General features: G+C 41.0%; 1 protein-coding gene across 2 annotated transcripts in view; it reads left to right on the top strand.

Annotated features, from left to right (window-relative positions):
* The window catches only part of FGF14 (fibroblast growth factor 14), a 321475-nt gene that overhangs the window by 1453 nt on the left and 293805 nt on the right, over positions 1-26217 (top strand). The gene's annotated exons all lie outside the window — the stretch shown is intronic.

The following is a 26217-nucleotide window of genomic DNA, read 5'->3' as shown; positions in this document are numbered from 1 at the left end:
TTTTCCAACAAGGTTTGTGTTTCAAAAGTATGTGAAGTGATGGCTTGCCATCCCAGCTGTGCGCTCTTCAAGCAAGCCCCTTTCCTCCATCCCTAGCTGGTCAAAGGAGCTGCTTTTCAGGGAGCCTGTGCCTGTAGAAGGAACGGAAGAAAAGTCCACCTGCTTATCAAGAGTGTAGCAGAGGGGTGTGTGTCTGCATGTGTGAATGTGCCTTGATAGGTTTCCTCTTTGCCTTGCCACTCAGGTACAGGGAGGGGGCCCTTTGAACGCCAGCCTGTCTGTTCGCTTTCTGCGTAACAGTCATGCGGTCAGTCCCAGGCAACTCCAAGAAAGAACTTGCAGGACACTGAAAGAGGAAATGCTGGTGCCCTACAGCTCACTTTCTCCTCCAACCCTTCGCTTTTCCGTTTTGTTCTTTGCTGTCAACAGAAGAGAAGGAAAGGAAGGGAACAGCACTGACCAGCGGGCGAAGGCTTGTGCTGGCGGGGAAGCAAGATCCCCCCCCTCCTGCCAGCCCCCCCGCCCCCGACTCAGACTTTTCAGTTGTGGGATGGGATGCCTCTCTGGGATGTCAGTTGGAGTATCTGCAGTCACTTGCATTCTTTGGAGAGAAGCATCTCCAAAGCGTTTGGTACGCCTACAAAATCAAGGAGAAGGGAAAGACTGCTTAAGCCCTTGCATGCATTTGTTATGTGCCTCTGTCCACAGTATGTGTGCTTGTCCTATTGCCTGCCCTGCAGTGGAAGCTTTTAAGCAAGAGGTTCCTGGATGCTGGTACTGCAGTGTAGTACATCACTAGCATGCATTGCATTGTCACCCAGCATCAACAAGCTGCAGCAGGATTGGGAAAGCTGAGGCCTACCAGAGTTTGGGACAGTCACACCAGAGCTTTCTTACTTGCCTTCTCGGGACTGGAGTGATGCCAAAGAGACAAACTCTGCTTCCCGAGAAAGCTTTTCTTCCCTTTGTCTACTCCCTCCCCCCTCACTAGTAGTTTTCATGACTGCTGCAACAAGGAAGCTCCTTCCCAGAAAATTGGGGGAGGCCAGAATGCCCCAACCCCACAAGAAGAGCCCAGGAGCCTGAGGCACGAAATGCTTCCCTGCAGGATCGACACTGGCGGGGTAGAGTCGGGGTTCGGTGGGCTGTGCTTCTCGAGACCGGAAGACACCCTCCCTCCCCCACTGCCAAGCACTGCGGTCTGAGGGACGCATGCTGGTGGCAGGCAACTTTGCCAAAGGCGCAGAGCTACTTTGTGGAGAAGATATTCCAGGGAAAAAATAAAGCCCCCGCCCCCCCCTCACAGCTTCTGCCCTCACCAGCTCATCTTTGGAATGAGGATGACAGCTTGTCCCAAATAAACTTTTGGGGTCTTCTCTGGAGATGTCTGAAACAAACAAACAAAATCTTGTAGGTTTGGGAGGCGGGGAAGAGGCAAAGCATTTCCTTTTTCTGAGAGAAGGCACTGTGCTGGGGTGGGAGTGGGATGCGAATTCATGACTGTTTCCTGCTCCTTAAATTCCCCCTCCAGGCACTTCTTCACAATATTATTGTTTGGATTACTTTAGGGCTTCTTCCCAGAACAATGCTCCTTGTTCTTGGCTTATTTCTGATACTTCAGTGATGGTTGGAGGCTGGTTTTGGAGCCACCCCTGTGGGTATCCTGAGCTGCTGTTGCAGCTTTACTGTCATGACAGACTGCCTGAAAGAGTGAGGTGGAACTGCTTGTCACAGGCCTTTAAGGTTCCTAACTCTGGCCTCTCTATTTGCTTCCCTGCATGTATCGTTCGCTGTGTCTTTCCTAAGGGAAATGTAGACCTGGTTTGACTGATGCCTAACGGGTGCCATTATAAAACAGTTTTATTATTATTTTATTTTTATTTTGTTATGCCATTACAAAACAGTTTTGGTTAAGCTTTTGGCTAAAGGAGATGAAGGAAATCTGGATTACTTTGAATTAAGTCTGACAAAGCCTTACAGAATTTGCAAGGCAATGCGAGGGAGGATGGATATTTTCAGGCTACTGCTTTCCCCAAATTTGTTGAATTTCTCTTGTCTCCCTTTCTGTCCTACAAAAAACTTTCATTCCTCCACCTGTCCAGCTCTCATTTTTGATAATGTGTTTTTTCTCTGACTCCCACCTTCTGTCTTAATAGCAACTTCTCAGGTATAGTGCAATAAATCTATACTTCTGAAGGATATGGATCAATCAGCATGAAGTAGATAATTAAGCTGTCCCCAAATACAAAGGAGATTTAAGGTGTAGTTTGAATGTGATCTATCATATTTGGATGACTATGTTTCAGAAGGATTTCAATAGGTCCTTAAAATGGAGGTAGAAAGAATGGGCATGATTGTATATGGAGGTAGAAAGAATGGGCATTATTGTATATGGAATGGCTACAGAGATGGACACTTTGATACTTTTAGTTTTGTAGCATGCCAAAGGACTGACCATGTTGTAAAGTTTTGAGATGCTACAACTTCTGAGGAAAATCAAACCATATAGGACAAATACCATCTTTAGGAACCAACTGGAATGTTTGCCAGAGTCAGAATGCAATCAATGTTAATGATGACTAAAATGTGTTTTGAAAGCAACGTTTTCTTTTTGCTCAATTTTCTTTTGCGGTGCTGTGCTGTGATTGGCTATAAAACTGAGAACTGAAGCAGTTCCTTGCTTTTTCAAAAAGAATTTTGGATAAATGCCAAGGAGTTCTATGAAGCAGGGATTCAGTGCGTTTACTGAACTTGCAGTGTACCATGGACCAATCATCACTTCTTTTTCAGAGGAGTACATATTATTGCATGTAGCTGTGAGATTCTGAAAATGATTTTTTTAAACTGTACTTTGTATGGTTATCTTGTATTCAACTTAATTCACTTGTGTATTACAAGCAGACGTATTGTTACAAAATGTCCTTATTTTATGAAGGCAAATGATTTTATAGCTTCTAAATTTTTGGTCCATCATGCAAGATAAATATTCTTGACTGTACAGTAAAATGAATCTATGCTAATCTATGGAATGATTGTCAAATTTTAAATATGAATGAAAATGTATCTTAATGGAATATTGAACGATTTGTGCTCGGAGTTGTTCTAATTTGATATGGCACATGATTTATATATAGATTTTTGTCCAACTTTTCTTTCATATTTGTTTCCTTCCACTTACATCATGAGTTTCCTTTAATTTCTTATTCAGCCCTCTTTGTAACACTTCAAATAGTTGACACGAGACACTGATTTAATTTTAGAAGAGAATAACTAATGGAACACTTTGCACCACAATAATAATAGAAATGTTCAGCTTGTCTCTTTCTAATTTTGACTGTCAAATGTGAGTCTTGAGAAAAAGGTATAGATACTTCGAATTTTATTAGTGTATATTTAAGGGAAAACTCTTTGGGATTTGTCCCTTAGTATTTTAATGAGGGGGAAAAAAACACAGAATATCAAGTTTGTATGTCATAATTGTATGTCATTATTAAAGCTGTTTGCCTCGGTCCTTCAATTTCTGCCATCATATTATGCTTTGTTGTTCTTCATTTTGCCCTTAAGCATTTTCAGAGGAAAGGGAAAACTGTAATTTGATGTTTAATCAGGCCTAGGTTTGCTATCTTATTAAGGAACTTTCTGCATGATGATTTTGAATGTCTTGAAATGCTGCTGGGATCTACAGTAACTCACAGCCAACGTATATTTGTGCATAATCCCAATTGTTGCATCTTGGTATCTTCTGGTAAAACACAAAAGAATATTGACATTTGCCAGTGCAAATTTGCTGTCTGGTTGTATCTTGCTAATGCATTGTTTCTGCCTTGAATATAGAAATTAACCTGAACTGCATGGGGTTGGAATGTACACATTTGCAAAAATAAGTCTTACTTTCATTTGTCACAAATCCAGAAATGCCTCACTTGCAGATAGTCTAGTATTGGGTTTAGTTCAGAAAGGTACAATTTTTACCTTCTAAAGCATGTACACAAACGGAGAGAGAAATGTAATCTGAAGTGGAAACAGGAAAGAGGACTAATTTCTAACAGATTTAGTGATTGTGGAGGTCCTCCTTGCACCGTACATAAGGATGGTGCTGGTAGGGCAGTTGTCTTCCACGTTCACTACAAAGGAAAAGGCAGATATGTATTAGCAGATTTGTTATGGACAATATCAGGATGAGAGACAATGTTATGTTTGCCAGCTACAGTAGCTAACTTACAAAGAATAAAGATTCTGTTGGAGGGCTTTTGAACTCCAAATGGCTAAGGAAATAAACTTACCTTGTTTTAGCTTGGTGTACATTTTTGGTTTGTGGCCCTGTATTAAAAGTCAGTTCTAATCTATGATATGAATAGGCTTAATAAATTAGATTTATTGAGGGGCTGCCATTTTCTAAAGCACCTGTAGGCCGGACAAGGAATAATGGATGGAAACCGAACAAGGAGAGATTTAACCTGGAAATAAGGAGAAACTTTCTGACAGTGAGAACAATCAACCAATGGAACAGCTTGCCTTTGGAGGTTGTGGAAGTGTCATCACTTGAGACTTTCAAGAAGAGATTGGACTGCCATTTGTCAGAAATGGTGTAAGGTCTCCCGCTTGGGCGGGGGGGTTGGACTAGATGACCTACAAGGTCCCTTCTAACTGTGATTATCTGTTATCTGATTCTGTGAACTTGTTTTACCCAAATGGGGAAAATAAAATGTAACACGGGAGTCACTGGTTTGTGATATGTGGGTGAGGGAAGAGAAGTTAGGAATGGTAGGTGCATTTCTAGTTTATAGTGGACTTTCTGATGGAAAAAGTCTTTACACATAGTTCTGTGGTAAGTTTGCTGAAGCTGTGTTCTCCCCCATCCCTTTGCATTCATTCAGACACAAAAATTGACTTGACAAAGGCCATAAAGGTCTTATATCCAAATCCAACATCCTGAGTCCCAACCAACTCTTATGCATGTTCTTCCTTAATGTGTGGGTGACAAAATATATCCGTGATCTATATTTAAGGACCCAATGTACTTGTGAATGTTAATATCTTTTTTGCATTAGGATTCTACAGCCTCTAACTTTAAACTCCTTTGTAGGACCGTAGCACACATACCGAAAGAAGCACATAATGCCAGAGTCCCTAAAGAAATTACTTTGCAAAAGCTGCTATTTTCCCCAAGTGTGAAACAGCAATGGGTTTGCAGTTTGTTATCTGGGGCAAATATTTGATTTAGATAGGGGATGAGAGACTTGACAAAGGTGTAGTCTTTCAATCTCAAGTCATAGCAGAGGCTGGAAGTCAATTAACTATAATTTAAAATGAACGTGTTGAAGATACCCATAATGTATTGTGTAGCTTGGATAAACCTATATGTCTTCTGCCAGCCATTTTGAGTTCCAGTCATCCAACTGGGAATTTTTAGCATTTCTTGCTAATTAAATATTAATGGAGCAATAGGCAATTCATGGAATAGTAATAAATAGTCAAACACCGGAAACTGAGGTAACGATGCAACCTGTATGTTTTTTTTTTTTAAATCATCCCCAATGTGATTTATTTCTGTCTTGCCTTACCCCAGCTTTCTTCCCATCTTTGCAAATTGTATACATCTATAGGGCTTCTCTTTGGACTGTGGTATAAAATGAAAGCTGGAGGCAAGCAGTAAAAAAAATAATAATGGCCAATATGATATTCTAACAAGAGGAATTTCTCAGTGGGGGGAAGGCCCAGGGCCCGAATTTTCTGCAGTTTATTTTATACTAGTGTTTGGTTTTTTTTGATGGCCAGGGTATGTGCGAAAGACAAGGAACAGGATCAGTAATTTACTCAACATTTTAAACTCAGCTGCAATCCAAGAAAATATATATTGATCATTATGATCTCACTCGGTCAAGAAGGCAAAGTGGTATGTACAAATATGAATACTACGTCACTTGTAAAATGGGACACTGAGAGGGGAACAGCCTTAGAGTAAGGACACTTTACAGCAGAACCCTAAATATTGCCAGCTCAAAATTGCCTCATGTTTTTTAAGGGGCATTTTGTGGTTTTCTGTTGCTCAAAGTTAGCAGAATAATTCATTTAGTAATCTCACATTTAGCAATACATTTGGGTTTAAAAAAAAAAGAGCACTTCACTTCTCCTGTAATTTGGAACTTTTGACATTTTGTATAGTTCTGAGCAGCAGTTCAGGAATCTTTGACGACAGAAAGATACATTTGGTGGACCTATTGCTGTGCTAGTAATCAGCAAATTTTATTAAATATGGCCTAGTGCCCGAACCAACTATTTTTAACTATTTAATACAGGAAAGACAAAACGAATAGAAAAAAAAAACAAAAAGTTCTGGGCTCATTGTCTTCTAATATCCTACTGGGATTAGAGACTAGCCTTACCAATACGAAGTTTTCTGCCAGTGATGCTGCATTTTAGAATAAGATTAAAACAGACAGGAGTCATGGTGGGATATATGACTCCATCCTCTCCTTCCTGTGTTCAGGCTACTGCTGGGATACCAAATGGCATTAAAACAATTCATATGTGGGATTTATAAGTCTTTGTAAGGACTTTTTAGCATTTAGTGTGTTTCCTTTCCCTTGCAATGGCCTCATAAAAGAGGAAAGAAAATACATATAGCAATCATGATTAAAGAATGGGAAAAATAATGAAACATTGCCATGAAAACGAATGCGGCGGAGAATGTCAATTCTCAAAAATGTCAGTTATTATAAGTTACTGTTGGAAAACAGGGAGTTTATGGGCTTTCCCTCATGCCAAGTCTTAAGTTGATTGACTATCATGTGGAATCTCGCTACAAATGAATAAATCTTAACAAATTGCAGTGCCATTTGTCAGAAATGGTGTAGGGTCTCCCGCTTGGGTGGCGGGGTTTGACTAGATGACCTATAAGGTCCCTTCCAACTCTGATTATCTGTTATCTGTTAAATATCTTTCTGGATTTCAACCCTTCCTCTGCTTCAGCCATAATGATGACCCAACAGTCTGTCCACTCTGCATTTACCTTTTCCTCTGATCAATGGATTCCTTTGCTTATTTACTCTTCTCATATATGTGCCAGGGAAGCAAGCACAAATCCCTTTCATTTTGTGGATGGGACTTTGAGAGTATGGGATTCCCTTTTCTATCAGTTGCTCCCTGGTACCCTCTGGAGTGATCACTGGGCCTGGATAATAACCTTGACAGAGATATACAGAAGCTGTTGCCTAGGCGAAAGATATTGAAACTTTCTTAAAATATATTCAAAATGTCACATTCTGGTAGTGGCTCAAACAGACGCTCTGTAATTCACTAAACTACAAGAAGGAGGAAGAGGCAAAACACAATCAGATTTGCAAAATTCTGTCATCTCAGTTAAAAAATGGCTCCAACTTTCCTGGGGAATTGATTTCCTGGTGTGGTAATGAGGCTGACACAGATAAACCAAGGAAAAGAAAACACTGGGTCATACCAGTCTTCCTGTCATTTGAACTAGAAGGAAGTGTTAGAATGCTTGTCAATTTTACTTTTTTGAGGAAAAAAAAGCCATTTCACTGAATTCATTCTTTTTTTAAATGCAGCCTTTGCCATTTCAGTAGATTGTTTTTAAAAAGCATGGTGGAATATATGAATGTGTCTACAATGAAATGAAGCATATCAGACAAATAGGACAGGATCTCCAGCTGTTAAAAGTGGTCAGTGGCCCATATCACACTGGGGTCAGGTTGGTTGTCTCAGACCAGTGCTTGTCTTTCATCTAAGCAAATAGTTAAGTAAGTAAAGTTTTCCAGGAAGGATTTTGGTGAATGGCTTATCCTTGCAGAAAATTCCCTCCGAACTTATCTCTAAAGAGAAACATCTGTGAAAGTTCATAATTGCTTACCAATTTTATGCCAGAGAATAGTCTTTCATACTTTTAAAACCGGATTAACTTAAAATATTTCATTTCTTATTAAATCTGTTTTAAGAAAGTCAGAAGGGAAAGAATTTTGCTGAACAGTACAGTATAGAAATCCTATTTTCAAGTTCCTGAAATGTTTAGTTAAAATGATTAGTTTTTAAAGCGTCTTTCTCTAATTTGATACTCTTAAAATATAGTGGAATTAAAGGTAACTGTTATGTTTGAGCAATGAGAGGCTGAACCAGAGCATGAGTGCAACAATACTTTATTTTACAATAAAGGGCTGACCGTGCTTGCCACGCCTGGAACTGGCTCGCAGCAATCAGCAACTGGTTGGACCCCGCAGCCTGCTTTTATAGCTGGCTGCTGGAGAGAACCAACCAATGGGAATGGGGGAATAACGCCCACACAAAGTGAGTGGACCTGAGTGAGAACTCCTAGAGTTCTCAGGACATAACACCCCTTCCCCAGATGCGAACATGCATAGTCCTTGAGGTAGACGGGGTTTGTGTTGGCGCCCGAACGGCGCAGCTCGGGAACATTGTCTGTCTGTTCGGTATCAGTCTGTGACGGTTGAGCCGGCATAGTGTCGCCAACGCCTCCTCCGGACTGGGCATCCTCGGAAACCACCGGGTTGGTTACTGGGGTCGAGCTCTCGTGGTTGGATCAGGCTGGTCAACTCTCTGGGTGCTGTTGTCCGAGTTTGCTGACCGGAGCGACCGCTGGTGCAGACTGGTCGTTGGGTGCGATGTGGCTGGGCGGCGGATGAGGTGGTTCCTCTTCGACTGGAGACTCTGGATTCTTGTTGGCAAGGGTGCTGAGGCGCCTTCTAAGTTGGTCTATGTGTCTCCTCCAGACGCGACCATCCTCCAGCCTGACCCTATACGATCTCGGCCCGGTGACGGCGATGACCTCGCCTGGAATCCAAAGTGGGTCCCCAGCGAAATTCCTTGCGAATACTGGCTCCTGTAACATAAAATGTCTAACCCCAAGTAGAAGCGAGGGGAGAGTCAGGGCAGTATTGAGGGTGCAGTCTGTCCAATACAGTCCTCAGGCGCCGCCCATCAGAAGTTCCGCTGGGGACTTATTGGTGACTGTACAGGGGGTCGAGTGCTGGCTCATCAGGAACCGTGCGAGTTTGTGGTGCCAGTCATCCCTGCCAAACCTAGCGAGGGCCTCTTTGGTGGTCCTGACGGCGCTTTCAGCCAACCCATTACTGGCAGGGTGAAATGGGGCTGTGAAAATGTGGCGAATGCCCAGGTTGGCAGCAAAACGGCTGAATTCTACTGATGCGAACTGTGGGCCATTATCGGAGACAATGGAGTCGGGTAGTCCATGTGTAACGAACAGGCGCGTTAACACGCTGGTGATTGCTAGTGTGGTGGTCGTGGATAGCTGTGCCACGCCTATCCATTTGGAATAAGCGTCCACGACCACTAGGAACATCTTTCCATGCACGGGCCGGCCAGATCGATATGGATTCTAGACCAGGGCGCTGGCGCTCCCATCTGGTAGGGGTGGCGATGGGGGAGCAGGACGGGATTCCTGGCAAATGCTGCAGGAACTTACCCAATTGACAATGTCCTCGTCTAGACCCGCCACCACACGTAGCTGCGTGCTAATGACTTCATTCTCACGATGCCGGGATGTCCCTCGTGCAACGCTCCAGGACTCGGCACGCAGCGAGGTCGGAATGACCACCGAGTGCCCCACAGTAGACAACCCTGCAAACTGGACAGCTCCTGCATGCGAGTCTTAAAGGGTGCGAATTTGTTATCAACGTTGCCTCCCGGCCACCCCTCCTCACCCAGTCGAGCATAAGAATAAGTTTGTATGAGTAGGCTGCTAGGAAAAGTGTCCACCTTGTCATCCTAGGGGAAAGGACTTGAGGTGTCTGTTTGTCGCGCCAGTAGGCCCAGGAGGGGCTTATGGTCGGTGACCAGTTCAAGAAGTGGCCAAAAAGGAATTCGTGAAACTTTTTCACGGCCGCAACAGCTGCTAGGGCTTCCTTGTCTATTTGGCTGTAGTTTCGCTCCGTGGCCGAGAGCGTCCTGGAGAAAAAGGCGATGGGGCCTCGGCGCCATTGGGGAGTCTGTGACTAAGGACCGCCCCAATTCCAAAAGGGGATGCGTCTGCTGCCAGTACTAAAGGAAGGTTGGGGTCGAATTGGATGAGCACTGCCTCTGACGTAAGTAGTGATTTGACGGCGTTAAACGCCTGGTCTTCTTTGTGCCCCCAGTGCCACGGTGACTTTTTGTCTAGTAATCTGTGTAGGGGTTCGGCTACTGAGGCTTTATGGGGCAAGAAGGATGCATAAAAGTTCAGCAGCCCCAAGAAAGCTTGTAGCTCCGCTTTGGAGGTTGGTGTGGGAGCTTCGTGGATTGCCCTAACCTTGGACTCAGGGGTGAATGCCAGAGGCGTCAATTTTATAACCCAGAAAGTCCACCTGTCTAGTGGCAATGGCGCATTTTTCTTTTTTTAACTTGAGGCCATGCTGTCTGAACCTCTCTAACACTGCTCGCACTCTCTGGAAGAGTTGGGGTCTGTCCCTGGCCGAGACCAAGATGTCGTCGAAGTAGGGTACTACACCAGGAGGCCCTGTAAAATCCGCTCCATGAGGGATTGAAAAATACCCGGGCCAACACAAATTGGAGACGCTTGCATCGGAAGGCACCCCTGTGAGTGACGATGGTCTGAAGTTCCGCTGTTTGGTTATCAACAGGGAACTGCTGATATGCTTGAGACATGTCCAATTTAGCAAAAATACTGCCCGGCTCGAATGTGTGTAATAAGTGCTGAATGACGGGCACAGGGTAGGCGCTAACTTGTAAATATTTATTGAATGTTGTCTTGTAGTCCGAGCAAATTCTCAGGCTACCATCTTTTTAAGGGTGTGACAATGGGCGTCTCCCACTTGGCGAAATCTGTTGGCTCAATGACCCCTTGTTTTAGTAGTTTATCCAATTCAGCCTAGTTTTGGTCTAATAGCAAATGGAACTCTACGTGGTTTTAATCTGATTGGGACTGCCTGGGGGTCAACGGTGAACGAGATGGGGTTCCATTATAACACCCCAGCTCCTCGCTGAACACATCTGCGTAGTCAGCGAATAAGGAGTCAGTGTCTGAGGTTGAGACAGCATGGACTCCTGTTAGCCCTAGGCCGAGGTGGGGAAACCAATCGAGCCCCAATAAGGTGGGTAGATTGCCGTTAACTACCACTAGAGGTAGGTGGCCTTTAAAAGCTCTAAAACTGACAAAGAACTTGCCTCTGCCAATCACGGAATGGCCTTCCCTGGTAGTCCTTCAGACCGAACTGGCATCTCTGAAGCCGGGTAGTAGATAGGCTGGGATGGAGTCTCTTGAGGGTGCTCCACGAGATTATTGAGAGCGCTGACCCAGTGTCAACCTCCATGTGGCACGGTTTACCTTCTAGGGAAACGGAGAGAAATTTTACTAACAGTGTGGCAAGTACGCCTGGCAAGGCGGTGCGTGCGACAGTTTAATACTTGCCTCTGTGGTCCCGAGTGCGAGGACGGGGTCTGTGTGCAGCGCTTTGAGGGGCTTGGCAGACTCTCGCGATGTGCCCCTCTTATGGCAGTTGTTGCAAGTGGCTCCTTTAAACTTGCAGGTGGCCCTTTGATGCGATCCCCACAGGCTAGGCACAGTGTGATGTGCTTGGGTGGACCGGTGTATTCTTGTTTGGCCCCTACCTGCGACCGTCTGTCGTTGGCGGGCGGTGGACGCCGTTTTCATCATTGTGGGTTTCCTCCGCTTCCACCTCTTGGAATGGACTGGGAACGATGCCAACTTGGCACTTGGGCCCTGAATTTCGGTGGCTGAGTTCGTTGCTAGCTCGGCTGCTAGGGCCTCCTCGACCGCTTGCGCGAGGTTGAGGTCTTTTTGCTAGCAGGCGCCTCTGTAGGTTGAGATCCTTGACCCCACAAACTAATTGATCGAGGAGCATGTCCTCCAGGTATGTTCCAAACCCGCAGTGCAGGGCTGCTGTTCTGAGGGCGGCCATATATTGATTGATGGTCTCCTTACTTGATTGCTTCCTCATACGGAATGTGAACCTCCTGGCGATTTGTGAAGGCCTGGGAGCGTAGTGGTTAGTGAGGATCTCAAGCAACTCGGACCACGGAACGCTTTTTCAATTCTCTCGGCGCCACGAGTGCTGCGGCGGTATCGTAAACGGTGGCTCCGCAGTAGATTAGGAAATAGGATTTTTCCGATGCTCTCCGCATCCGCCAGGCCGACCGCATCGATGTAATGATTGAAGCGGTTCTTATATGATTCCCACTTCTCTTCGTCTGGTTTAAACGCCGGAATACTGGGTTGGAACTCATGGTGCTGGACGGCTGGGCTACCTGCGGAAAAATCTCTCTGGGACAACGGGCGCTCGTGAGTTACTAGTGATATCAGCTCTGGAGAGGTTTTTTGCTACCCTCTCTTTCTCTCTCTGGGTTACCACGTTGGCTGCTAGCCGTTGGAGGTGTCTTGATTCGCGCCAAAAGTGGGCGTTAGTGACTTCCTACAGCGCTGTGCTGTGTCTCCTACTGGCTCGAAATTCAAATGACACCCGTTTGAATTCCGCGCCAAATACAGAGCGTCTGCGGCTTGCAGCGCTTCACTTTCCCCGTAGCGGGGCTAACAAGCGGCTACAGACGCTTCTAACTTTTTGAACCAGACCGCTTTCTCTGGCTGCGGATCAGCGTTTGCTCTTTTTGATCGCTCGTTCTGTTGGCTGACCGCTCTCTCTGGCTGCGGATCAGCGTTTCCTTATCGCCAGCCGATCGCTCTCTCTGGGCTGCGGATCGGTGGCTAGTGACTCAGCGGTTGCATGGTGCTTCTGGTAGCCATCCCATCCTCGTCGCCAGTGTTATGTTTGAGCAATGAGAGGCTGAACCAGAGCATGAGTGCAACAATACTTTATTTTACAATAAAGGGCTGACCATGCTTGCCACGCCTGGAACTGGCTCGCAGCAATCAGCAACTGGTTGGACCCCGCAGCCTGCTTTTATAGCTGGCTGCTGGAGAGAACCAACCAATGGGAATGGGGGAATAACGCCCACACAAAGTGAGTGGACCTGAGTGAGAACTCCTAGAGTTCTCAGGACATAACAGTAACCACATCTAATGTCAGCATTCCAGCAAAACCATCTGAGACAGGCATTTTCTCACGGTGGCAATATGGCTTCCAAAGCTGACATCTAGACTACAAAAATTTGAATAAGAGTTCAGTTTTCTTGTACCTCTTTCTTGTCATCTGAATTTTTGCACCTGAAATCAATAATTGTAAATGTGGTGGTTGAATATTGTTACATCTTATTGGGAGATCAGAAAGTTAGGGGACTCTGCTTTGATGTTAAAAAGTTTTTTTTTAAAGGAAACTCTCCTTATCAATCCTGTAAATGAGAATCCTGTATAAAAATCTTGTTTAAGCATCAGAATCCTGCACAAAATCAAAATCCTGCAGAAAAAAACAAACTGTTACTTGAGAGTTCCTATAATATTAGAAGGCACGTAGAAAATAAAATGTTAGTACTTTTGGTTTCTTCCAACAATGTTTTATGGCACAAAAAAAGCATTCCTGGCAAAAGTATGTTCTCCTATTTAAGCATTAAAGATGCAGGAAATCTCCCAGAGTCTGAATTTGGCAAATTCCCATTCAGGAGAAATATATTTCACATATTGCTAAAAGAAGACAAAGAAATATGCATATGTGTCAATTATATTTCATGAGAACATCTGATATGTATGCCAGGGAATAACTATCTATGTATGGCAAGCTATCTGTCCTAAATGTATTGATAGTTGTTGGTATATTCTTCTCAATGAAAATTGTTCTGTTTACATGGATCTCACTGGAAAGCTACCATATTTGGTTCAGAAACCTGGATGACCATTAAAAATCAACAGAAGTAGAGTTTTAAGTATATCTTTGTTTGCTTCTCCATGATTGTCTGGATTTTTGCATCCCAGGTCTGATAGAGTTGTGTTTTTTTTTTTTTGCTTGATGAAGCACTTGTCAACATATAGTACAAAATTCTAAATTTCTGTAAATGAATATATGTTGCACTTCTTAATGGTTGGAACATTTTCTTGCTTATGATTGTGTCTGGGATATATTTACTGATAATCATCAATGTTAGTTGGATTTTAATACTTTGGGCTTTCTTTGAAGAATATGTAGTGGTTGAAGTTCCAAATAGCTAAGCATAAACATACTGTGGAAGAGAATGGCTGGCATTTGGGAGAAATTAGTCCTCTATATTTTCAAATGTCACCGTTTTAATATAAACCCTCTCAGAATAGCCCATCTATATATATGATTAAAGTAATAGATAAAATGTCTACATTTTAAAAATACAGATATTTTAATAAAGAAATTGGATTTGAGGGCAATTAATTATTGAGTACATAAAAATTTATGCACAACATCAGAGATGATCCAATATATTTGTACATGTTTATCTAGAAGGAAGCCCCACTAACTTTAGAGTTACTTTCCCACATGCAATTTCATTTTGGAGTGCAGTTCAGCACTACTATTGTATGTATACTCACCTTTCCCTGAATATAATACCCTGTCTTATATTTTTTTGACACCAAAAAAGGAACCAGGTCTTATTTTGGGGGGAGAGATGTTGTCCACTGATTCACCTCATGGCGTGTGCCACCCCAGCCTTCAGGAACCTCTTCAGCTTTGGATAGATGCAATCAGGCCTCGCATACCTCATCCCATTTCTTTTGCAGCCAGCTCAATTCAGAGCTCTGCTATCAGCTACAGAGGCTTTCAGGAAAACCTTGCTGGCTGCGGAAGAAATGGGTCAAGGTGTGCAAGGCCTGGCTGCAACTATCCAAAAGTAAGTAGTAGGGCAGGCAGCTCCATCATCCCATCCCCACCCTAGCTGAATTTTTACCCGTGCACCCTGGAGTGAGTGGGGTCTTAATTAGGGCTTATTTTGGGGGGTGTAGGGCTTATATTGGGTGCATGTGTCAAATCAAGCTAGGACTTACTTTCTGAGTAGGTCATATTTTCAGGGAAACATGATATTTTAATGGTCATGATGGTTTTCAATTTTCCTGTATTCCTGAGGCAGCTATCTTGTGCATAATTAGCCAGAAACAAGTCCTGTTAAATTTAGTGGTACTGTACATAATTATGCTGCACATATAGGTAATTTCGAATTACAACTGTTTTTAATGATGGTTCAAAGTTATACAGTTTTGGAAAAAGTGATTTACAAGCCATCCTTAAAATTAAAGTTGTTGTACCATCTTCATGGTCATGTGATCGCCATTTGAGCTCTTGGTAACTGACTGACTTTTACAACAGTTGCAAGTGTCTTGCTGTCACATGATCATGATTTGTGATCTTCTCAACGAGCTTCCAACAAGCAAAATCAATTGGGGAAGGTGAATTTGCTTAATTATTTGCATGATTCATTTAACAACCATATGATTCACTTAACACAATAAAAATGATTTAAAAATTGATTCTGGTCACATGATGACTCAACAACCACATTATTTAGGGACTAAAATTCTGGTTTCAATTGTCATCGTAAGTTGAGAATGCCCTCTAATGAACTGAGAAGGAAACATCTAATATAATTTAAATATCTGAGTATCATATTTTAATTGTTTATTTTCCATATTCAAAGGCAGCCCTGAATATTTGGAGAGGTTCAGGAATCTGAATTTCTGAAGTGTGCTTAAGCACGTACTTTGCTGCTGAGATTTTCTTTAAAGAAAATTCCTTTAAAACATTTTCAAGAAGCAATCAGATGTATAAGAAAGTACTAAAATGCCTTGCAAATTCAGGTTGATAACATTTGTACAATAGAATTATTGTGATTCATTTCTCAGTGACAAAAACTTGATTCATGCTTGATTTCTACATGCTTCAGCACTGTGCATCCGATGACGGTTATCTGAATATGGGGAAATTGCTTCACTAAAAGGCATTGTGTGTGAAGTGCTATCAGAAAATATGGAGGTTTTAATGTGGTATTATATCTGAAGGCACAGTCACAATATAAGTCATATATCTGTGAGGCAGCTTAGATGACAGTCTTCTGTGACCTGTCTAGATTGCTATTTTTACTAGAGGCCTTCAGTGCCTGGAAGGTAATTTGTGAGAGATGCTACAGTGGAGCCTATACTGAGCAAGATGCTGTAGATCAGGGGTGCCCAATCTCTGGGCCATGGCTCACTAGTGGACCATGACGTGCAGGGGTGGGTTTCTACCGGTTCTGTCTACCTCTGTAAAACCGGTAGCTCTGAAGAGCGGCAGACATAGAACCGGTTCTATGTCTGCTGATGTTTTTGCCGACCCGCCCACCCGGGCTCTTACCCGATCTGTATTTCCTGATTTTTAAACTTCAGCTGTCGAACGAGGCACAGCTGCAGTTAAAAAAGCAGGAAAAGAGGGCTGTTTCAAAGGCTGCTTCTCTGCTGATGACGATTTACAGGTGCATGACTCCCAGCGTGCAGGGAAACTCATAAATCTCAAACCAGTAGTTAACCCTGTCGTATCCCACCCCTGATGACGTGTTTGCAACCAGGTCATGGAAACATCAGGTGAGCACATGCACATCCCAGAGGTGTTATTCAGCAAGTTCTGATCAGTTCTGGAGAACCGGTAGCAGAAATTTTGAGTAGTTCAGAGAACTGGTGGTAACTTTCCCCCAGGAGTGGGGAGGGAATGGAGATTTTACAGTATCCTTCCCCTGCTACACCTACCAAACCATACCCACCAAGCCGTGCCATGCCCACCAAGCCATGCCCATGGAACCGGTAGTAAAGATTTTTGAATCCCACCACTGGCACATCCCCACTTGTGTGAGAAGTGGGCGCACGTGCATACCACTTACTAAATGGAGCTTCATGGATGTGCTTGCCATCTGTTCATGAGGAACCATCCCTTCTCTCCCCCCACCTCGCTGGTCCACGAAGCTGGATGGTTGGGGAACTCTGCTCTAGATAGTTTTTAGGTTACCTCCCAATGCTATGGTTCCATAATTCTGACTTCTACAGGTAGCTTGACTCGAGCAAGCACATCTGTAGAATATCGGCAATAAAAATGTACGCAGGACTATTTAGAAGTCCTGCATTATTCTGAGGAGATAGAAAAAAACCACTGTAGCCTAAATCTGGATCCAGATTTCAGGACAATGCTTTAGGTGAGTTCAACTTCTATTCTTGTGGAGGTGAATAATAGGGGAAATCTTCTTGCTGATGCAAAGTTGGCTACCTTTTCTCCACTTCATTATGTCCTGACATAATATGTGGCTTAACTATAATTGTAGAATTTAATATGATGCCGTTCTGAAATGAAGAACAGGCTCATGACTTCTTCTCATTCAAAATCTCCTCATGGCAACCCTGTTCAGCATCTAGATCAGGGGTGCCAAACTCGATTTCATTGAGGCCACATCAGGGTTGTGTATGACCTCAGCGGGCGAGGTGGGTATCGCTAGGGTTGGTGTGGCCAGGGTGGTCATGGCCAGCTCAATGTCACTCGTATTAGGCTGTCTGTGGTGACCTGGGCAGGGCAGATCCATTTTTGGCTGCCATCTCCTACAGCATGCCAACAGGTTGTAGAACAACACCCGGTTGGCCTGGGCCGGGCCAAGGCACTGCAGACTGGTCCTTCACTGTTTCTAGGGTAGCCCAGTGGGCCAGACCTAAGCACCCTGCGGGCTGGATCCAACCTGAGGGGCTTGAGTTTGACACCTCTGATCTAGACTGTGTAACTTTTAAAAATTTTTTTAAAGGTTCCTTTCAGTGTTTAATATGCAAACCATGCCATTAATGAAAAGTCTAAACTTGCTGAAGCTGGGCAGGTTATTGTATTGTGTATTGTAAGCCCACCCTCCCATTTTTGTTCTAATGAAAGGAAGTAATCCCTTGTCTTATTGTGTTATTGATTGCAGTAAATAGGTTCCTACAATCCCTCTGGTCTCATTGGGATTTAATAGGTAAAGTACAGTACATACACATTGTTGTCCATCTTTAACAAGAATGTTAAAGGTGACTAATGTCATCAGTACTGAATCCTTATCAAGCCCTTATTAAAGGTAATTGTTTGTTGGGATTCGCTATATGATGAGCATTACCTTCTTTCCAGTGAAGTACACCAAAAAGAATCTGTTTCCACAGGACCTCATTGCCAGATAATTATCAAAGTCATGCCAGCATGATGAATCCATCATTACAGTCTCACTAAAATTTACAATTAAAAAGGGAAGGAGTCTGTATTAAAACAGCAGTCAAAAAGAGGTGCAGCGAGATTCCTTTAATTTGCCAAGAAATGTATTCTTATTATTGTGCTTCCTATTATGGAGCCACATTGAATGCTTCTGGACTTGCCTCTCAATAGATCACGCATAATCTTATATTTAATTGAATGATGCACATTTACGGAAAGTCATCCACATTAATGCTTGTTCTAAGAATAGCATAAAACTTTAAATAGCTGCTATTCAAAATTAATAGTTAGTACACAGTGATATTACAGTGACACAGATACAGGAATCAACATTTAGCAGACCGAGATATCAATTGTTCCATAACTATTTTGGATTACAAAGGCCTAATAATGTCAAATACGAAATCAAGAATTCAAACACCTGGTCAGTTACAATGCGATGAACTCCAGGACATCGTATTTTAGCAGTGTCATATTATATTTCAAATTGGACAAACTGATCAGTTTTTGTACAAAACAATATACATTGGAAATGTCAATATTTTAAAAAGGTCAATTTTCCAGGACACTTGGCCCTTTGTCTTTTCAAGAGAGTTCTCCATAAAGCACAAAATAAAAATTGCATCCTGAAATAGCTGAGATAGAATCCATTAAATCAATATGTTAATGTGGCTTAAACAGAGATTAAGATTTTCTAAATTTATCAAAATGTTCATATAATAATAACAAACCAAAGGGAAAAAAAGAAAAAAGTGCAAGGAAACAAAAAGCAAACGTTAAAAAAAAGCATCTAAATGATCTTTATCTTCTTTTCAACAGATAATTGCATTCTTATTGCTCACCCTGTTAAATATTCTACTAGTGCACATCTTTCTTAGTTTTTAAGATTACGATTATAAGCACGTTATCACACTGATGCTTCCTGTAAAGTCTTTTTATAATAAACTAAAGCATTGGCTGGATATATGCAGCATACTATTTCAAACCAAACCACAATATATAATACCTGGCTCAATTGTAGTTAACTGCGAGAAGCCCAAGTCCTAGTGGACAATCACTTAAATATGCAGCTGCCAAAAAAAGTCAATGCTGTCCTAGAGGCATTAACAGAAGGATAGAATCAAGATCACGTGAAGTGTTAGTACCACTTTATAATACCTTGGTAAGACCACAGTTGGAATATTTCATCCTGTTTTGGTTGCCATGATATATAAAAAAAGATTTTGAGGCTTTAGAAAGAATGCAAAGAAGAGAAATAAAGAGGATTAGGGGACTGGAGGCTAAAACATATGAAGAATGGTTGCAGGAATTGGGTATTCTAGTTTAATGAAAAGGACTAGGGGAGACATGACAGCAGTGATGTTTAATAATATCAAAAGTTATAAATGCTCCAACACTGAAGGTTTTTATGAAGAGATTGGAAAACTTTTTTTCCTGAAATGGTCTAAGGTTTCCTGCTTGAGCAGGTGGTTGGTCTAGAAGACCTCTAACTCCCTTCCTATTCTGCTATTCTGAAGTTGGCCAATATCTCTTAACCAACTCAACAGTCCAAGATTGTTTGGAAACAAGATCTGAGAAGATCTGAGAAGTCTCCTCTAAAACCTGAAAAGGTGTGTCAGGAAGACAACTCTGATCAATGTGGAATTCAAGACATGCCATAAATTACAGGCAATCAGATTGTGGGTTGAATGTTAAAGGAAGACTTCTTAATGCTTATATTAGTTCAACAGCAGAACCAAGAAGGCACTGAATTCCCCTTTGCTGGATAGGATCAAGCAAAGCTGGACAGCCATCTGTTGTAAGTGTTTTAATTTGGATTTCTGAATTGAACAGAAGCTTAGATTTGGTGGCCTTTCCCATTTTATTATTCTGTTGTTTTTGTGATGCATATGACAAATTCAGTTTTTATATTCTTCCTGTGAGGGCTGGAGTTGCTATGTTGAAACAAAGAACCCGAGACAGCATTAAAATATGGTGCAGGTATCCTTTGTATCTGAGCCTGATTGGCAATAAATCTATTACCCTATCATGGCAGAAAAATGTGGGAATAAACCCTTGGATTGTTATAAACAGCTGTCTCCAGCCTTGGCAACTTTAAGACTTACGGGCTTCAACTCCCAGAAATCCCTAGGCAGCAATCTGCAGGGGTCTTCAAACTTGGCAACTTTAAGACTTGTGGACTTCAACTCCTAGAATTCCCCAGCCAGCCATGTTTATCTGCGCTAGAATATATAGTACCTGATCTCTGTTATAGGGGCTTTTTGTATTTGTAACGAAAGCAACCCATCTAAGCTTTGTTCTTGCTAGTTCCCAAGTACTTGTCGAGTTTCTAGGCACATGTGCTAACATGCCTTTAGGGAAGCTATGGCTACATTCATCTTCACATAAGAACACGCAAACCAGACTATAGGATTAAATCTCACTTTCCAATCTTCTTCCAATCCATTGGAAGATATGGATCAGGTTGCCAATATCTTGTTCCAGCAGCAAAACCCATAGTAACCCAGAGGATGAACCAAGAAATTGGATAGGATTATCTCTACTGGTGATTCCCCTGTCCTTCTGTCTCGGACCCAACACTGAGAACAGCAACAGCATTTTGTTGATGAACATCTGTCCAATCAGAATAGAGCTGGAAGAGATCTTGAAGGTCTTCTAGCCCAATCCCCTGCTCAAGTAGGAGACTCTATACTACTCCAGACAGGTGGCTGATCAATCTTTTCTTAAAAACCTCCAGTGATGAAGCACCTACAACTTCTGAAGGCAAGATGTTCCACTGGTTAATTGTTCTCATTGTTAGGAAGTTTTTCCTTAGTTCTAGATTGCTTCTCTCCTTGATTGGTTTCCATCCATTATTTCTTGCCTTCTTTGTGGCAACTTGCTTCCTTATCCAACAAATACAACAAGAATCCTAACAAAGCCACTCTCTTCATTATTTAGTGTGACTAATGCATCTTTCAAACTTTCCCACGTATTGATTGTGTGTTGGATTTGTTATTAGTCTTTTTATAGAAACCCAACAATGGGCAATCACTCTCCTGTTGCAGAAACACCAAAAGTTGGGTTACTGAAGTCATTTGATGTTACTGGCAAGGGCTACTTTTGAGAATCCCATCAACACAAGTGAATGCCAAGTGCTTGTAAGTGCTATGTTCAGAATTATTTTGCCGATTGGAAGTTGTTAGTTCAATGTAGGTTGGAATAAAAGAGTTTTGAATGGACAGTTTAAAGAGGGGGTTATTAGTTGAAATTCAGAATGAGCTCATCCATGGTGGCTTCAAAGCTAAAAAAAAAAGCAGGTTGGACCTAACAGATTTTTTTACTTTCTGTCTGGAAGAAGTTGTACCAAGGCACAAAAGGTCAATATATTTTATTTTGGATTGCCTATCAAGATGTCTTTTATTCTGAAGCACCAAAAAAAAAAAAAGAGTCATACTTGTGGAAAGAGGTGCATTTTGCAAGCAGATGTCCTAAACTGTCCAGATTGTCTAGATGATTTAGTTCAGGGCTCAGAGGCAGGAATGTTGAACAATTTATCAAAGGCCAGACATTATTCATAGCTACAACATTAGTTAACATTTTTTGGACTAGCAGCGTTTTCAACCTCTCAGACACCTGAGACACTAGAACAATTTGTTAAATCATTTTAAAATTAAATTAAAAAAACACCCTTATTATTAGCTTTTTATAGATATTTGTAATCACTAAACCAATTTGATGTGCCGATACTAAGAAATGAGTGGAATAAAGAATTACAGGTTCCCACATTGTCCTAACTTCTATAACAAGATTGCCAATGGATTTCAAATTATGACTTACAAAAAAAAAATAATATTTAAAATTTATTCAACTCCATTACATTTGCATAGAAAAGGACTGTCAAAGCCAGCATTTTATTGAAGATAGTAATAAAGATAATACTTCTTTAAAATATATGTTTTTACAATGACCTATACTATGTTTAACAACTGGACAATGTAAATCAGGGGTTGCAAACTGATGACCCATGGGCCAGATGCATCATGTGCAGGCCATACCCATCCCAGCTCTGCAAAGGCAAAATCTTTGCAATATGTCATGTGATGTCACATGACGTGATCGAGTTTGACACCTGGGATGGATTCTCCATGCCTCTGGATTCTTCATGCCTCTTCTGCCTTTTTTAAATAAAAAAACTAGCTTTATACCCATGTTTTGCTATGAAATGATGTGATTGGGCTTAGGTTTTTGGGAGGAAAATAAGGGGGGGAAATTGTGTCTCCGCTTACCAGCATCCATCGGTATTCATCTGGCTAGCGTCCTCAGTGTGAGAGAGTTGAGTGCTGTTTGGAAATTGAAACAGTATTTGCTGTGTGAGCAAGAAGGAGACAGCAAGGAGCCTGGGCATGGCTTAGCTCAACTGTTCTGTGCTAAAGCTGGTTGCTGCTATGAAACTTAAATTGAAACTCCTCTCCTGTGCTTGTGTTTTGCATTTGGAAGAGATTTCTTTTCAGGTGGGGAGGGGGAGTAGAACTCCTTAGCATCAGAGCGTTTTAATAATAATATAGGAAATACTAATGCTCTGATGATCATGCTATCTTAGTGAGCACCTAGAAGCCAAGAGGAACATATGTGACAAATTTCATGTTTGTAGGCTTTACGGTTCTGGAGATTTTGTGATGATGCATGAGTGGTATTTCGCTTTTATATATATAGAAGATTGTACTTAATCCAAAGGTCAAATTGGCTTTACTATATTTCATCAGGGGGTCCTTGGTTCTCTCTGAATTTGCTTGTTTTCTTGCAGATGTTTCATTACCCAAACTAGGTAACATCAGTGCCAGTAAGAAGTGATGTTTGCTGTCAGTTTAAATTCTAATGGCTTGCCTGTCAGTGTTGGTAGGGGTGGCCTTGTAGATTGTTTGGTTGGGCTGTTTACTATGTTTCACCATTTGATAGATCTGAAAATAGATCTATTTTCTATATTTACTGCAATGCAGTAATTTGTACCCACCTTTTAAATCTGCAATGGAAATCAATAACTTTCAGATTGTTTATTTTTGAGGAGACTGTATCACTTTTAACACTTTTGGTATCCTTTGTCTAAACCCTAGATAAAGAGCATTTAAAAATGTTAGTTACTCATAGTATTACAATTGCAAAAGAGAAATTTCTTCTAATGCATTATAATGCATTTTTAAATGAAAAACCAAGAATGAAAAACTGCTTTTGGGAGAAGAAAGAAATGGAAGTAATTGCTGAATATATTTGAAATGCTTCCATTCCCAGGTTGGAGCAACCAAGTGAAAAAAATTGTATGTCATTTTAAACTGAGAATTCAATAGTTCTCACTTAATATACAGTATGCTCTAGCTTAAAAAATGTAAATTTTAATTCATGATAGAAATAACTGTGTTATTATAGTTCATCACAGTCAGTTAAGACCTGATTTGGCATTTTTATCCACCTATTACTATTCTGTTAACAACCATGTGAAATCACAACTGTCAGTTCTTTAATTTTCATATGCATCCAATTATTCCCAAGAACCTAGGATGTCATCATATATCCGTGTATGTATGTATAGATCCAAGCAGGTTGGTCTTTTGAAATTGACAGATGGAAACGTTGTAAATGCATACATTTCTTAAGTTTTGTCCAATATTTTTTGTTATGACATTAAAGTGTTCCAATAAACACTGGGTCTCCCACAGTCAGTTTATGCCATAATCATTGAGTTTCAATTATCAGATCTTAGTGCTCTCCTCCAATTCTTTTTCTTCTATCATCCCCTGGAATTGCCACATCAATTATTCACACTTTCTTCTTTTCAACCACAATTATATCTGGTATGTTGTGAGCCAAGACAATAAGCTGTATTCACAAATCTCCCAATATTTTAACCTGTTTATTTTCCAATTAGCTCACTTTTTCCAATTATATGTTTCCTCTAATTTTTCATTACTGGTACATAATTTTTATAGATGTTCCAGTGATATTTTGGTGACTGTCTTATGATATTGTTTACAACCAGTTTGTGCACTCTTCTTGCACAAGCTGAGTTTATGATCTTCTTCATGAGTATGTGTTTCTTCTTCATTGCATAGTTTGCACTTTGAATCATTTGATGATTTTTCAATTCTGGCCTTGATTGTACTAGTTCCAATAGCTTGCTCTTGAGCAGCCAAAGTCAAGCCTTCAGTTTCTTTCCTTTTTTTTTAATGTTCCAGCTGTAAGCCATTGACAGATTTTATGTTTACCCATTTTCCACTGGATCTTTTGTACAAATTGACTATGTAGACTGCTTTTCCTTGCCAGCTTTCTATTTATGTTTTTATTATCTTAGGAGCACTGGTGGCGCAGTGGTTAGTATACAGTATTGTAGGCAAACTCTGCCCACAGCCTAGAATTCAATTTGGATGGGGATTGAGGTTAACTCAGCCTACCAATCTCCTAAGCTTGTTAAAATGAGGACTCAAATTGTTGTGGGCAATATGCTGACATTGTAAACTGCTCAGAGAGTGCTGTAAAGCACTATGGAGAAAAGAGGTGGCATTCAGCAGGTTCTGACCAGTTCTGGAGAACCAATAGCGGAAATTTTGAGTAGTTCAGAGAACCAGCAAATACCACTTCTGACTGGAGATTTTACAGTATCCTTCTCCTGCCCCACCCACCAAGCCACACCCAAAGAACCAGTATAGTAAAAAAAAATTGAATCCCACCATTGATGGAGAGAGATATCAATCTAAATGCTATTGCCATATTATTTTGATATTCACTTTTTGTTTGCTGGACATTTAGTAAGTTCCAATTTTTAACCTGCATCAATGCTTTTTTGGCTGTCTTTTACATAATCAGCCAATGCAAACTTTTCTTCTTTGACAATTTGTTTGACCTGAAGTAAAGCTCTACCAATATCATTATGGGGATGTAATGTATAGTGAACAGAGTAGTCATTGATTTTTTTGTTTTTTGGTCCAAACAGTCCATTTCAGCTTGTGTCCAGTTAATAATTCCAGCAGAGTATTTTATCACAAGTATTGGTGGCTTTGATGGTGTTTCCACTGTTCAATTTTGCCTTTAGCAATTTCCTTACTCTTTGGATGTATTTATGATTTTCCATAAAGCTTCAGATCATCCATATAAAGCAAAGGTGAGATTTCATTAGCATTTTTACCATTTGATAGCCAATTTTTTTTTTATTTAAAATCACGGGAAATTGGAACATGTCAATGAAAAATAGTAAAGATGATAATGGGTCATCTTGGAAGATGCATCTTCTAATGTTAAAAAGCCCATTTTTTTTTCATTTCCAACCACTAATTCTGTCTTCCATTGCTTCCTTATTTTTTCTATAGCGGTTCTAATGATTTTACTGGCATCTTTTTTTCCAAACATTTGATGACCCAGCTATGTGGTAATGAATCAAACAAGTTTTTATAATTAATCCAGACCATTTTTTTTGGCATTTGCAGTTCTCCAGAAGCACTTTATTAATCAGAAATTGATCTTTTGTACTTTTGCATTTCCTTTTATTTCCTTTCTGTCCTACTGGGAAAATGTAATTTTCTTCTAAATTACCTTGGATGTTATCTGTTATAATGCCTGTGAGTAATTTAAATATTGTAGCCTAGTGTGTTATTGCTCTATAGTTTCTAGTGTTGTTGCTTTTAGTTATATTTTACCAGTTATTATCTAGTATCTGATGTCTCTTTTAGGCAGTACTACATTACGCTGTTTAGCTAAACAATTCAATCTATTAAATATGAGTTACACATATATTTGAGTCAAAAACCATTCAATCAATTATTTCCAGATATTCAGTTTTTAATCTTTTTCACTTGGTTTTTTAGCTAGTTTTGCTGTTGTTATTAGGCTTTCCATTTGATTTTTTTAAAAATTCATCTTCAAATCCTTTTATCCATCCAGCGTTTTTATTATGATCTTTTTGCATTTTTATTATCATCTTTGTAAGTTTCTCACAGATCTTTCCAACGCTGGGGTTGTCTCTTTTTTTGTTTTGTTTTCAATTTTCATAATGTCTATTGCCATTTATACTTTGGTAGAGTGGCCTCCTGTCCAATTGTAACAGACAATTTGCTTGTATGATTTGTGCCTCATAGCATTCAAGTTT

The sequence above is a fragment of the Pseudonaja textilis genome, chromosome 8 (genome assembly GCF_049901715.1).
Source record: "Pseudonaja textilis isolate UNSWEBS1 chromosome 8, rPseTex1.2, whole genome shotgun sequence".
Lineage (NCBI taxonomy): Eukaryota > Metazoa > Chordata > Lepidosauria > Squamata > Elapidae > Pseudonaja > Pseudonaja textilis.
This window is presented reverse-complemented; position numbering and strand designations above follow the sequence as displayed.